Source organism: Bos grunniens, chromosome 13, assembly GCF_055505025.1.
Source record: "Bos grunniens cultivar Pamir isolate PY7600 chromosome 13, Bosgru_T2T1.0, whole genome shotgun sequence".
NCBI lineage: Eukaryota > Metazoa > Chordata > Mammalia > Artiodactyla > Bovidae > Bos > Bos grunniens.
Window position 1 is genome coordinate 18377975 of NC_141177.1, and position 13438 is coordinate 18391412.

Consider the following 13438-nt stretch of genomic DNA (forward strand, 5'->3'; position numbering starts at 1 on the left):
CTGGTGACTTGACCAGAGTCAAGGGGCTGTGTGGGGAGCCGGGATTGGATCCTGGGAAGTCTAACTCCTGACATGGGCTCCTGGGCGCTCCGCACACTTTCTGGTCCCTTCCTTCTGACCTCGGAGGGCAGAGATGAGTCACCTTCAGAAGGCCTCCATGGTCTCCTTAAGAACACCCAACCCTGTGTATGAGGCTCTTGTTTTCATCTCTGCTTCAAGGATTCAGAATAAGGAGCTATCGAAACCAGGATCCTGGCCAAACCAGGGAACAAACTGTGGGTCTATCTCACAGAGTTCAGAGAAGGGAAAACCTGTGAGATCAAAGAAGCCCAGGGCCAAGAGGCCACTGGAAGCTGTCGCTGGAGAACCCTATGGGCACAGCCTCAGAGCTTCGAGTTTAAAGATCTTTGAACAAATTTCAGCAATGTGAGCCAGGAGTTAGAATCACATCATGGGTCATAAACTCAAATGCCTACAAGGGCCAAAAAAGTCATGAAAGTCATAAAAAGAAGTCAAGTGACCAGAATGCAAAACTCTCCCCATCTAAAGCGGGCACTGCCTCCTGACTCCTGCCCATCCTGTTCTCAAACTCCTGCTGTCTCTAGCCTTCTAACTGGGTGATGTTGGCTAAGTCAATTAACATTAAGTCTCAGTTTTTCCATCTGTCTAGTCCGGGAAGGAAAATTTGGCTTTATCTCACCATAAAATGGTGAAATTTTAGGGCAATTAAACACATTTTTGTACATAGAAAATATTTTGTAAGCTGTAACATAGTCTAACATACTCTATAAAGTGGAGGGGGTATGAAGAGGAGGTTGACTGAATGTCTGCTGTACATCTGCTACATGGTCTACGGGTTCTGACAACATTCCTCTAGGCAAAGCTTAGCATCCCTCTTGTATAGAAATACAGAGGAGTATACCCTTCAAAAAATATGCTGACTTACTCAAGGTCACAAGTTTGTTGGTATGGAGTCCATTTAGAATTTAATTCTCACTTCTTTTTTAAAAACATATTTATTTATTTGGCTGCATCTGGTCTTAGTTGGAGCACATGGGTTCTTGCTGTTGTGGTACATGGGCTCTGGAGCATGTGTACTCAGGCTTAGTTGCTCCAAGGCTTGTGGGCATATGGGCTCTTAGTTCCCCAACCAGGGCTCAAACCCACATTCTCTGCATTGCAAGGCAGATTCTTAACCTCTGGACTACCAGGGAAGTCCCTCTAAGACTTCTGAGACTAGACTGTTGTACCAGTTGTTTTGCAAAGTGTTGCTTGGGTTCCACTAGTTGCACTAAGATGACTTCAAGTGAAACCCAAATGAAGATGTTAAAAATAGTTACACAGTTTTTGTTGTTTTCAGTTTTAAAGGAACCTTATTGATACTACAGAAGTCCTAAATTTCACACAGCCAGGCTGCAGTAGTAGGCTGAATAATGACCTCCCAAAGATGCAGAGATCTAATCCCTGAAGCCTGTAGTAATTTATCTGGGAAGAGGGTTTTTACAGATGTGATTAATTAAATTATGGATGTTGAGTTGAGATCATCCAGGATTATCCAGGTGGGCATGAAATGCCATCACAAATATCCTTACAAGAGGAAAGCAGAGAGAGAGGGGGGCAGGCAGACACATAGAGAACAGCAGGAGAAAATGAAACCTTGGAGGCAGAGATCAGAGTGATGCAGCCAGCAAGCCAATGAATGCAGGCAGCCACAGCCTGCAAGAGACAAGGACAAGTCTGGAGGGAACATGGTCCTCGCAACACCTTGATTTCAGCCCAGTAAATCTAATGTTGAGATTCTGGTCTTTAGAACTATGACAGAATACAATTCTGCTGTTTCAAGCTATCAGTTTTGTGGTAATTTGTTACACTAGCCACAGGCAACAAATACACAGGTCTACATCTGCATTCCTTCAAAATTTATGTTCCAAACCACTAATGTGTACATAACCCCCCTTACTAAAAATAATACAATTACTCTAAAATAATTTTATAATTACAGGAAACAAATGTAAATCTTTGATTTACAGAGTACAGAGATTTCCTATAGCACAGAGAGTTTCCATGTACTCCTCCCCCAGTTTCCCATACTGCTAACATTTAACATGACTCTTAACATGCATTAACATGACTTAACATGCATTGGTCACAACTCTGGTATCTTCCTATTAACTGAACTCTACATTTTATTTGGATTTCACTAAGCTTTCCCCCTAACATCCGTTTTCTGTTCCAAGGTTCCGTCCAAAATACTGTATTACATTTAATCTGCATGTCTCCTTAATCTCTCCCAGCCTGGGACAATTTCTCAGACTTTCCTTGTTTTTCATGACCTTGACAGTTTTGAGGAGTACTTTGGTGTTCATTATTTTGTAGAGTGTCCCTCAATTTAGGTTTCACTGATGCTTTTCTCATGGTTTCAGTGAAGGTTATCGTCACGGTTAAGTGGCCTTTTCCATGGCATCATGTCAGGGGTAGGCTATTAATACGACTTGATCACCTTGAGTGCCTGGCCAAGGTAAAGTTTACCAAGCTTCTCTCCTGTGAAGTTACTTGTTTTTTCTTTCTTTCTACTCTCTGAAAGCAAGTCACTAAGGGCAGCCCCCTTTCAGGTGGAGGAGGGGGAGAGAAGATTAAGCTCCATATCTTGGAGGGGATAAACAATTTGGAAACTTTCTTTAGGAAGATTTGTCCCTTCTCCACTTATTTATTTGTTCCATTATTTATTTACATCCGTATGAACTCATGGATATTTATACTCTGGGCTATAATCTGGTACTGTGTTATTTCTTTTCTTGCTCAAATTGCTCCAGTTTTCGCCACTGGGAACTCTTTCAGGATGTCTCTTGTGTCCCTTTGACTCCAACTGTTTTGCATTTTGGTTGCACTAAGATGATTTCAAGTGAACTCAGCTGATCTTTTTCAAAGAGCTGTATATTTGTAATATTCCAGATATTAGGAAAACATAACGTGTATGTCCAATTGATGATTCACAGACAGCACTGAGGACAAGGCTAACATAGTGATGATTGTGCTGAGTGAGTCAGTTCACAGAGAGGTATTAAGTAAAAACTGGTATCCACAGTACAAAGGTATGGCCGTAGTTGTTAACGCTGATTAGGGCATGATTCAAGTTTGAGAAACTCTGTACTAAAACAGAACCGTCTCAGATTCAGGCAGTGATGATAATGATGAGGATTACGAGCAGCCTCTCTGGGACACACCCACACACAATCCATTCCCCGGAGCCCTGATGCCAAGCAGACCTGCCTCGGTGCAGATACGTGCTGATGTTGATAACGCTGGAACTGCGCATGCCCAGGCCGGGGAGGAATGGATGCTGCGCTGTGTTTGTCTCCCAAACGAGCTGCGTGGGTGGCTTGCTGTTCAGCACCGTTCCCGCTAATGAGCTTGGAACCGCTGGCCTAACAAACACGCTCCATGTCACAGGCCTGACATGTGATGTTTCCCGAGGAGAAGTGCCAGGAAGGCTCGTTATTTTTACTTTTTTTCCTTGTTTCACCCTTGATCTGAGACACGCAGACAGACATGGCCGTGGCCGGAGTCAGCAGTCAGACCCCGTACACCCCGAGTCTTGCCTGGGGTCTGTAGGCCAGTTCTCCAGCCCCACTGAGGATGCTTACATTGGAGTATTTACCTTGCCCTACTCTGCACCATCCTGAGTCTTGACCCAGGCCCTGAATCTACCTCCTGGTTGAGCAGTGATGCCCCAGAATCTCTGACCTGATCTGAAATAATCCTTCAAGAAATAAGTCTTTTTAAATCTCCCTGCTTCTAGTCTGAACTGTGGGTGGCTGCAGGCTGGTGTGTACTCAGGCTTCTAAACCCTCTCTAGTGCCAGGGAGCTCTGGAATCACAAGACCTTGGTTAGAATCCTAGTTCTTCCAAAGAACTAGATAAATTACACAGCCTCTCATAAAAGGAGGAGAGTAATACGTACTTCACATAATTGGAAGGAAGGAAGAATTGCAGTGCAAATTAAATGAGACAGTTATTAACACAATGTCTGACCCATAGTAACTGCCCAATAAATTCATTCGTCTAACAATTATTCAGTTCAGTTCAGTCGCTCAGTTGTGTCCGACTCTTTGCGACCCCATGAATCGCAGCATGCCAGGCCTCCCTGTCCATCACCAACTCCCGGAGTTCACTCAGACTCATGTCCATCGAGTCAGTGATGCCATCCAGCCACCTCATTCTCTGTCGTCCCCTTCTCCTCCTGCCCCCAATCCATCCCAGCATCAGAGTCTTTTCCAATGAGTCAACTCTTCCCATGAGGTGGCCAAAGTACTGGAGTTTCAGCTTTAGCATCATTCCTTCCAAAGAAATCCCAGGGCTGATCTCCTTCAGAATGGACTGGTTGGATCTCCTTGCTGTCCAAGGGACTCTCAAGAGTCTTCTCCAACACCACAGTTCAAAAGCATCAATTCTTCGGTGCTCAGCCTTCTTCACAGTCCAACTCTCACATCCATACGTGACCACAGGAAAAACCATAGCCTTGACTAGCCGGACCTTTGTTGGCAAAGTAATGTCTCTGCTTTTGAATATGCTATCTAGGTTGGTCATAACTTTCCTTCCAAGGAGTAAGCGTCTTTTAATTTCATGGCTGCAGTCACCATCTACAGTGATTTTGGAGCCCAGAAAAATAAAGTCTGACACTGTTTCCACTGTTTACCCATCTATTTGCCATGAAGTGATGGGACCGGATGCCATGATCTTCGTTTTCTGAATGTTGAGCTTTAAGCCAGCTTTTCACTCTCTTCTTTCACTTTCTTCAAGAGGCTTTTTAGTTCCTCTTCACTTTCTGCCATAAGGGTGGTGTCATCTGCATATCTGAGGTTATTGATATTTCTCTGGGCAATCTTGATTCCAGCTTGTGTTTCTTCCAGTCCAGCATTTCTCATGATGTACTCTGCATATAAGTTAAATAAGCAGGGTGACAATACACAGCCTTGACATACTCCTTTTCCTACTTGGAACCAGTCTGTTGTTCCATGTCCAGTTCTAACTGTTGCTTCCTGACCTGCATACAGATTTCTCAAGAGGCAGGTCAGGTGGTCTGGTATTCCCATCTCTCTCAGAATTTCCTACAGTTTATTGTGATCCACACAGTCAAAGGCTTTGGCATAGTCAATAAAGCAGAAATAGATGTTTTTCTGAACTCTCTTGCTTTTTCCATGATCCAGCGGATGTTGGCAATTTGATCTCTGGTTCCTCTGCCTTTTCTAAAACCAGCTTGAACATCAGGAAGTTCACGGTTCACATATTGCTGAAGCCTGGCTTAACAATTATTAATGCCCACTATATGCTGGGCATAGTACTGGGTGCCAGGAAGGGACACAAGGAGAAAACAAGAAAGAAAAAAATAATAAACTAGCAAATTAATAAATAAGGTAAAGCACATAGCCAAATCCTGTGTACAGTGCCTAGCACAGAAGTACACAGACAAGTTAAATTTTTTTGGGGGGGGCCACACCGTGTGTCATGTGGGATCTTGGTTTCCTGACCATGGATCGAACCATGATCCCTGCAGTGGGAGCATGGAGTCTTAATCACTGGGCCGCCAGGGAAGTCCTGAGACATGTTTTTCTTTATTTTTTTTAGATTTACTTATTCATTATTTGGCTGTTTCGGTCTTCATTACAGTATGTGGGCTTTCTCTAGTTACCGTGAGCAGGAGCTACTCTTTGTTGCGGTGTTGTGGGCTTCTCATTAAGGTGGTTTCTCTTGCTGGGAAGCACAGGCTCTAGGCCAGTGGGCTTTCAGTAACTACAGTGTGTGTGGGCTTAGTAGCTGTGGTGCATGGGATTGGTTGCCCCTCGGCATCTGGGATCTTCCTAGACCAGGGATCGAACTGGTGTCCCTTGCATTGCAAAGTACATTCTTAACCACTCTACCACCAGGAAGGCCCCTCCAGACATGTTAATTACTAGTAAAATAATGAGGTATTCTGGTGGATGAATGAAGGAAATAAGTAAGGTCACTTGATGATAACTGGAAAAAACCTTTTTGAGACAGAGAGGTCAGGAAATGTCCTGAGATGTGATATCATATAATATGTTTTATTATATGAAAGACATATTACATGATATCACTCCAAATAGTAATGGAGCTGAGACCTATAAAGTGAGAAGAAATTTAGCCTTGCCAGGAGCCAGATACAAAGCCTTTCAGGTAGAGGGAACAGCATATGCAAAGCCCCTGAGATTGAGAAGAGCTTGAAGAGTGGAGAAAAGAGCAAGGAGACCAGTGTGTCTGGGACGTAACAAGAGGGGGCAATAGGCCAGGGTAAGAAGTTTGCATTTTGTTCAAGGTACAATAAAGAGCCACTAAGGTTGAAACAAGATTTGATTTCTGATTAAAAGTTAACTCTGGTTTCTGTAGGGAAAATGGATTTGAAGAGAAGAGTAGTAGAAACAGTCAGAACTTCAATTAAGAGGCTATTCAAGTCACCCAGACTAGAGATATTGCTGATTCAGACTAGGTTATAGATCTGCACTGCCCTATGACTTTCTAGATGGTGGAAATGCTCTATCTATCTCTGTGCTCAGACAGTATCCACTGGCCATCTGTGGCTCTTGAGAACTTAGAATGTGACTAGTGCAACTGAGGAATTGAATTTTTAATTTCATGTTATTTTAATTAATTAAAATTTAAATAGCCTCCTGTAGTTAATTTAAACATACAAATAGCTCATACAATGCAATAACAAAAAAACAAACAACCCAATCAAAAAATGGGCAGAAGACCTAAACAGATTTTTCTCCAAAGAAGACATACAGATGGCCAACAGGTACATGAAGAGATGTTCCAATACCACTAATTATTAGAGAAATGTAAATAAAAACCACAATGAGGTATCACCTCACACCGGTGAAGGGCTATCATCAAAAAGTCTCCACATAATAAATGCTGGAGAGGGTGTAGAGAAAAGAGAATCTTCCTACACTGTTGGTGGGAATGAAAATTGGTGCAGCCACTATGAAAAACAGTATGGAGTTTTCTTAAAAAAACTGAAACTAAAGCTACTGTATGATCCAGTCATCCCACTCCTGGCCATATATCTGGAAAAGAGGAAAAGACTTAATTGAAAAGACACGGGCATCCCTATGTTCATAGCAGCACTATTTACACTAGCTAAGACATGGAATAAGACATCCTGGAATGTGAAGTCAAGTGGGCCTTAGAAAGCATCACTACGAACAAAGCTAGTGGAGGTGATGGAATTCCAGTTGAGCTATTCCAAATCCTGAAAGATGATGCTGTGAAAGTGCTGCACTCAATATGCCAGCAAATTTGGAAAACTCAGCAGTGGCCACAGGACTGGAAAAGGTCAGTTTTCATTCCAATCCCAAAGAAAGGCAATGCCAAAGAATGCTCAAACTACCACACAATTGCACTCATCTCACACGCTAGTAAAGTAATGCTCAAAATTCTCCAAGCCAGGCTTCAGCAATATGTGAACCGTGAACTTCCTGATGTTCAAGCTGGTTTTAGAAAAGGCAGAGGAACCAGAGATCAAATTGCCAACATCCGCTGGATCATGGAAAAAGCAAGAGAGTTCCAGAAAAACATCTATTTCTGCTTTATTGACTATGCCAAAGCCTTTGACTGTGTGGATCACAATAAACTGTAGGAAATTCTGAGAGAGATGGGAATACCAGACCACCTGACCTGCCTCTTGAGAAATCTGTATGCAGGTCAGGAAGCAACAGTTAGAACTGGACATGGAACAACAGACTGGTTCCAGTAGGAAAAGGAGTACGTCAAGGCTGTGTATTGTCACCCTGCTTATTTAACTTATATGCAGAGTACATCATGAGAAACACTGGACTGGAAGAAACACAAGCTGGAATCAAGATTGCCCAGAGAAATATCAATAACCTCAGATATGCAGATGACACCACCCTTATGGCAGAAAGTGAAGAGGAACTAAAAAGCCTCTTGATGAAAGTGAAAGAAGAGAGTGAAAAGTTGGCTTAAAGCTCAACATTCAGAAAACGAAGATCATGGCATCCGGTCCCATCACTTCATAGGAAATAGATGGGTAAACAGTGGAAACAGTGTCAGACTTTATTTTTCTGGGCTCCAAAATCACTGCAGATGGTGACTGCAGCCATGAAATTAAAAGACGCTTACTCCTTGGAAGGAAAGTTATGACCAACCTAGACAGCATATTCAAAAGCAGAGACATTACTTTGCCAACAAAGGTCCGGCTAGTCAATGCTATGGTTTTTCCTGTGGTCACGTATGGATGTGAGAGGTGGACTGTGAAGAAGGCTGAGCGCCGAAGAATTGATGCTTTTGAACTGTGGTGTTGGAGAAGACTCTTGAGAGTCCCTTGGACTGCAAGGAGATCCAACCAGTCCATTCTGAAGGAGATCAGCCCTGGGATTTCTTTGGAAGGAATGATGCTAAAGCTGAAACTCCAGTACTTTGGCCACCTCATGGGAAGAGTTGACTCATTGGAAAAGACTCTGATGCTGGGATGGATTGGGGGCAGGAGCAGAAGGGGATGACAGAGGATGAGGTAGCTGGATGGCATCACTGACTCAATGGACGTGAGTCTGAGTGAACTCCGGGAGTTGGTGATGGACGGGGAGGCCTGGCGTGCTGTGATTCATGGGGTCGCAAAGAGTCGGACACGACTGAGTGACTGAACTGAAGTGAAGACATGGAAACAACCCAAATGCTGATCAGCAGATGATTGGTTTAAGAGGATATGATACATGGACTTCCCTGGTGGCTCAGCTGGTAAAGAATTCACCTGCAATGCGGGAGACCTGGGTTCGATCCTTGGATTGGGAAGATCCATTGAAGAAGGGAAAGGCTACCCACTCCAGTATTCTGGCCTGGAGAATTCCATGGCCTGTATAGTCCATGGGTCACAAAGAGCCAAGACATGCAAACAACCCAAATGCCAATCAGCAGATGATTGGTTTAAGCGGATGTGATATATACATACAATGGAATAGTACTCGGCCATAAAAATAAATGAAATATTGCCATTTGTGGCAACATGCATGAACTTAGGGAATATCATACTAAGCAAAATAAGTCAGAAAGAGAAAGACATCATATATTACTTATATATGGAATCTAAAAAATTATACAAATGAATCTATATACAAAACAAACACAGACATAGAAAACAAACTTATGGTTACCCAAAGGGGAAGAGGGGGGTGGATAAATTAGGAGAATGGGATTAACAAACTACTATACATAAAATAGATGAGCAACAAAGATTTACCATATAACACAGGGAATAATACTTAATACCTTGTAATAACATAATGGAAAATAATCTGAAATATATCTATAACATATATATAATTGAATCACTTTGCTGTATACCTGAAACTAACACAATATCATAAGTTAACTATACTTCAATTTTTAAAAAAATAGCCTCTTGTAACTAGCAGCTACTATATTATATTGGACAGCCCAGGAAATTGGCTGTACCTTAAAAATATTTAGGAAGGAGATAGTACCTGTGATGGTTAGGGGATGGAGACTTAGAGAAGAGTAGTATCAAAGATGTGTGCCAAGTCGCTTCAGTCATGTCTGACTCCTTGCACCCCATGGACTGCAGCCTGCCAGGCTCCTCTGTCCCTGGGGATTCTCCAGGCAAGAATACTGGAGTGGGTTGCCATTTCCTCCTCCAGGGGATCTTCCCAACAGAGGGATCAAACCTGTGTCTCCTGCATTGCAGGTGGATTCACCTGCAGGTAAGCCACCGGGAAGCCTAGTTTTTTATTTGAGAACTGGGTGGATGATACTACCATTTACTGATTTGGAGAAAAGCAGGCTCTGGGGAGATACCAAGAGTTTTCTTTTGCACAGGAGGAGTTTAAGATACTGTTAGAACACTCAAGTGGAGATATCAAGTAGAAAGCAAAATGTGTACATGGTTGACCTCATCATCTTTAGGTTCTAATGGTATCAGCCTGTTGGCTGCTTAGAAGGGAGGGAGATCAGAAAGGGGACCAGGAACTCCACACTGAGACTTTCCTTTTCCTTGTCTTGGTTATTCTGCCAACTACTCACCTAGTCAGGTAGATCTTGTTCGAAACCCATGTATGATCTATAACTCCTCCTTCCCCCTCCTCCCTCTTCTCTCCAGGTACTGAGCCCAGGGGCTCCTTCCTTTGCTAATCTAGAAAGCCTTACCCCACCTGTTTTCTGCTCCTATAGCCACTTCCATGGTTCAGGCCTCTGTTATCTCATAGTGGACTACAGCCTCAGTGCCCAGAGCTCCTGGCCTTCTCAACATTCCTGCTTTCCACCTTCCAGCAGAAGGGTCTTCCTGACTATAGGATTTTCCTCCTAGGAATCCTGTGTGGATCTGCATCAAGAGTTTCAAGCCTGAACCAACCCTTGATCTTTCTTTAGATTTCTAGAATTGCATCCGAAAGAAATTAGAAGCCTCCACAAAGTTAGAAAAACCACAAGAATGTTGCTCACGACATTTATTATAAAAGCTAGATGTATACTTCTCAACCACATCTTACATGACCTATCAGCAGTGTTTGACACTGTTGATAACTCTCCCTGGAAACACTTTCTTCATTTACTTCCAGGATACCACATTCTGTTTTTGTTCTCCTACCACTTTGGTCACTCCTCAGTCTCCTTTGCCGGTTCCTTCTCATCACCCTGATCTGTACACGTTGCAGTGCCCCAGGGCTCAGACCTGAGAACTCCCTCTCTCTCTGTCCATGCCCTTGGTTCTCTCATGCAGCCTCATTGCTTCAAAGATAATCTATATACATTCTGATGACTCCCAAAAGTACATATTCAGCTCAGACTCTCCCCTAAATGCCAGACTCACAAATCCAACTGTCTACTTGACATTTCCACTTGAATGTCAAACAGGCGTCTCAAACTTATCATGCCCAAAACTGAATTCCTCACAGTCTCCCCTAAACTCCCTTTTCCCATGGTTTCTCCCATCTCACTTAAGGGCAATACTCTCCCTTATTTGCTCAGGCCAAAAGCCTTCAAGTTATCCTTGGTTCCTCTCTTTCCCATTTCACATCTGGTCTATCAGCAAATCCTGCAGGCTGGATCTTATATATATCCTGAATTCACCTTTTTGCCATCTTTGCTGCCATCAGTCTGGTACAAGCCACTATCCTATTTCACCCTCTTGACAGCCATGGTCTATTAGGTCTCCCTGCTTTTACCTCTGGTTCTACATCAGCTATTTTCCATGCTTCAGGCCAAAACCCTCCAACAGTTCCCATTTCACCAAAAAAAAAAAAAACCACCAACTTCCATACTTGAGTGGTTTAACGTCTACACTTTTTACTTCTCACTCACTTTTTACTTCTCACTAACTTGCTCTAGTCTGTTTGCTATTCCTGGATCAGGCCATCTCCGTATTCCTCAGCTTAGAGCTTGTTCACTGGCTGTTCCCTTTGCCAGGAAGGCTCTTCCACCTGACATCCCCTTGGCTGGTTCATTCCTTCACTCCATATGTCTGCTCAAAAGTCATCTGGGCACCATCTAAAGCATTCCACAGGCACACCTCATATTCTCCTTATTTTATTTTTTCATAGCACTTTCACCATTTCTGCCCTTTCACACATTTTAAGGATTGTCTGTTTTCCCTTCTAGAGTATAAATTTCAAAAGGGCAGAAATTTTCGTGCCCATTTGCAGCTGCATCCCCCAATGCTTATGTGGCACACAGTAGGTGCTCAATAAATAAGTGGTAAATGAATGAAAGGTGCTCAGTCCTTTCTGACTCTTTGCAACCCTATGGACTATACAGTCCATGGAGTTCTCCATGGACACAATAAAGGACAGAAATGGTGTGGACCTAACAGAAGCAGAAGATATTAAGAAGAGGTGGCAACAATATACAGAAGAACTATACAAAAAAGATCTTTATGACCCAGATAATCACGATGGTGTGATCACTCACCGAGAGCCAGACATTCTGGAATCTGAAGTCAAGTGGCCCTTAGGAAGCATCACTATGAACAAAGCTAGTGGAGGTGATGGAATTCCAGTTGAGCTATTTCAAATCCTAAAGGATGATGCCATGAAAGTGTGGCACTCAATATGTCAGCAAATTTGGAAAACTCAGCAGTGGCCACAGGATGGAAAAGGTCAGTTTTCATTCCAATCCCAAAGAAAGGAAATGCCAAAGAATGCTCAAACTATTGCACAATTGTACTTATCTCACATGCTAGCAAAATAATGCTCAAAATTCTCCAAGCCAGGCTTCAACAGTATGTGAACTGTGAACTTCCATATATTCAAGCTGGATTTAGAAAAGGCAGAGGAACCAGAGATCAAATTGCCAACATCTGTTGGATCATCAAAAAAATAAGAGAGTTCAAGATAAATATCTGCTGCTGCTGCTGCTGCGTTGCTTCAGTCGTGTCCGACTCTGTGCGACCCCATAGACAGCAGCCCACTAGGCTTCCCCATCCCTGGGATTCTCCAGGCAAGAACACTGGAGTGAGCTGCCATTTCCTTCTCCAATGCATGAAAGTGAAAAGGGAAAGTGAAGTCACTCATTCGTGTCTGACTCTTAGTGACCGCATGGAGTTCAGCCTACCAGGCTCCTCCGTCCATGGGATTTTCCAGGCAAGAGTACTGGAGTGGGTTGCCATTGCCTTCCCTGAGATAAATATCTACTTCTGCTTTATTGACTATGCCAAAGCCTTTGACTGTGTGGATCACAACAAAATGTGGAAAATTCTGAAAGAGATGGGAATACCAGACCACCTGACCTGTCCCTTGAGAAATCTGTATGCAGGTCAAGAAGCAACAGTTAGAACTGGACATGGAACAACAGACTGGTTCCAAATCAGGAAAGGAGTGTGTCAAGGCTGTATATTGTCACCCTACTTATTTAACGTATATGCAGAGTACATCATGAGAAATGCCGGGCTGGATGAAGCACAAGCTGGAATCAAGATTGCCGGGAGAAATATCAATAACCTCAGATATGCAGATGATACCATCCTTATGGCAGAAAGTGAAGAACTAAAGAGCCTCTTGATGAAAATGAAAGAGGAGAGTGAAAAAGTTGGCTTAAAACTCAACATTCAGAAAACTAAGATCATGGCATCCAGTCCCATCACTTCATACCAAATAGATGGGGAAACAATGGAAACAGTGACAATTTATTTTGGGGGCTCCAAAATCACTGCAGATGGTGACAGCAGCCATGAAATTAAAAGATGCTTGCTCCTTGGAAGAAAAGTTATGACCAACCTAGACAGCATATTAAAAAGCAGAGACATTACTTTGCCAACAAATGTCCATCTAGTCAAAACTATGGGTTTTCCAGTAGCTATGTATGGATGTGAGAGTTGAACTATAAAGAAAGCTGAGCACCGAAGAATTGATGCTTTTGAGCTGTGGTGTTGGAGAAGACTCTTGAGAGTCCCTTG

The 13438-nt window shown here is 43.0% G+C and overlaps 1 pseudogene across 1 annotated transcript in view; it reads right to left on the reverse strand.

The window, feature by feature from the left end:
- Nucleotides 1-13438, reverse strand: part of LOC147360313 (uncharacterized) — a 57465-nt pseudogene that overhangs the window by 8477 nt on the left and 35550 nt on the right. The gene's annotated exons all lie outside the window — the stretch shown is intronic.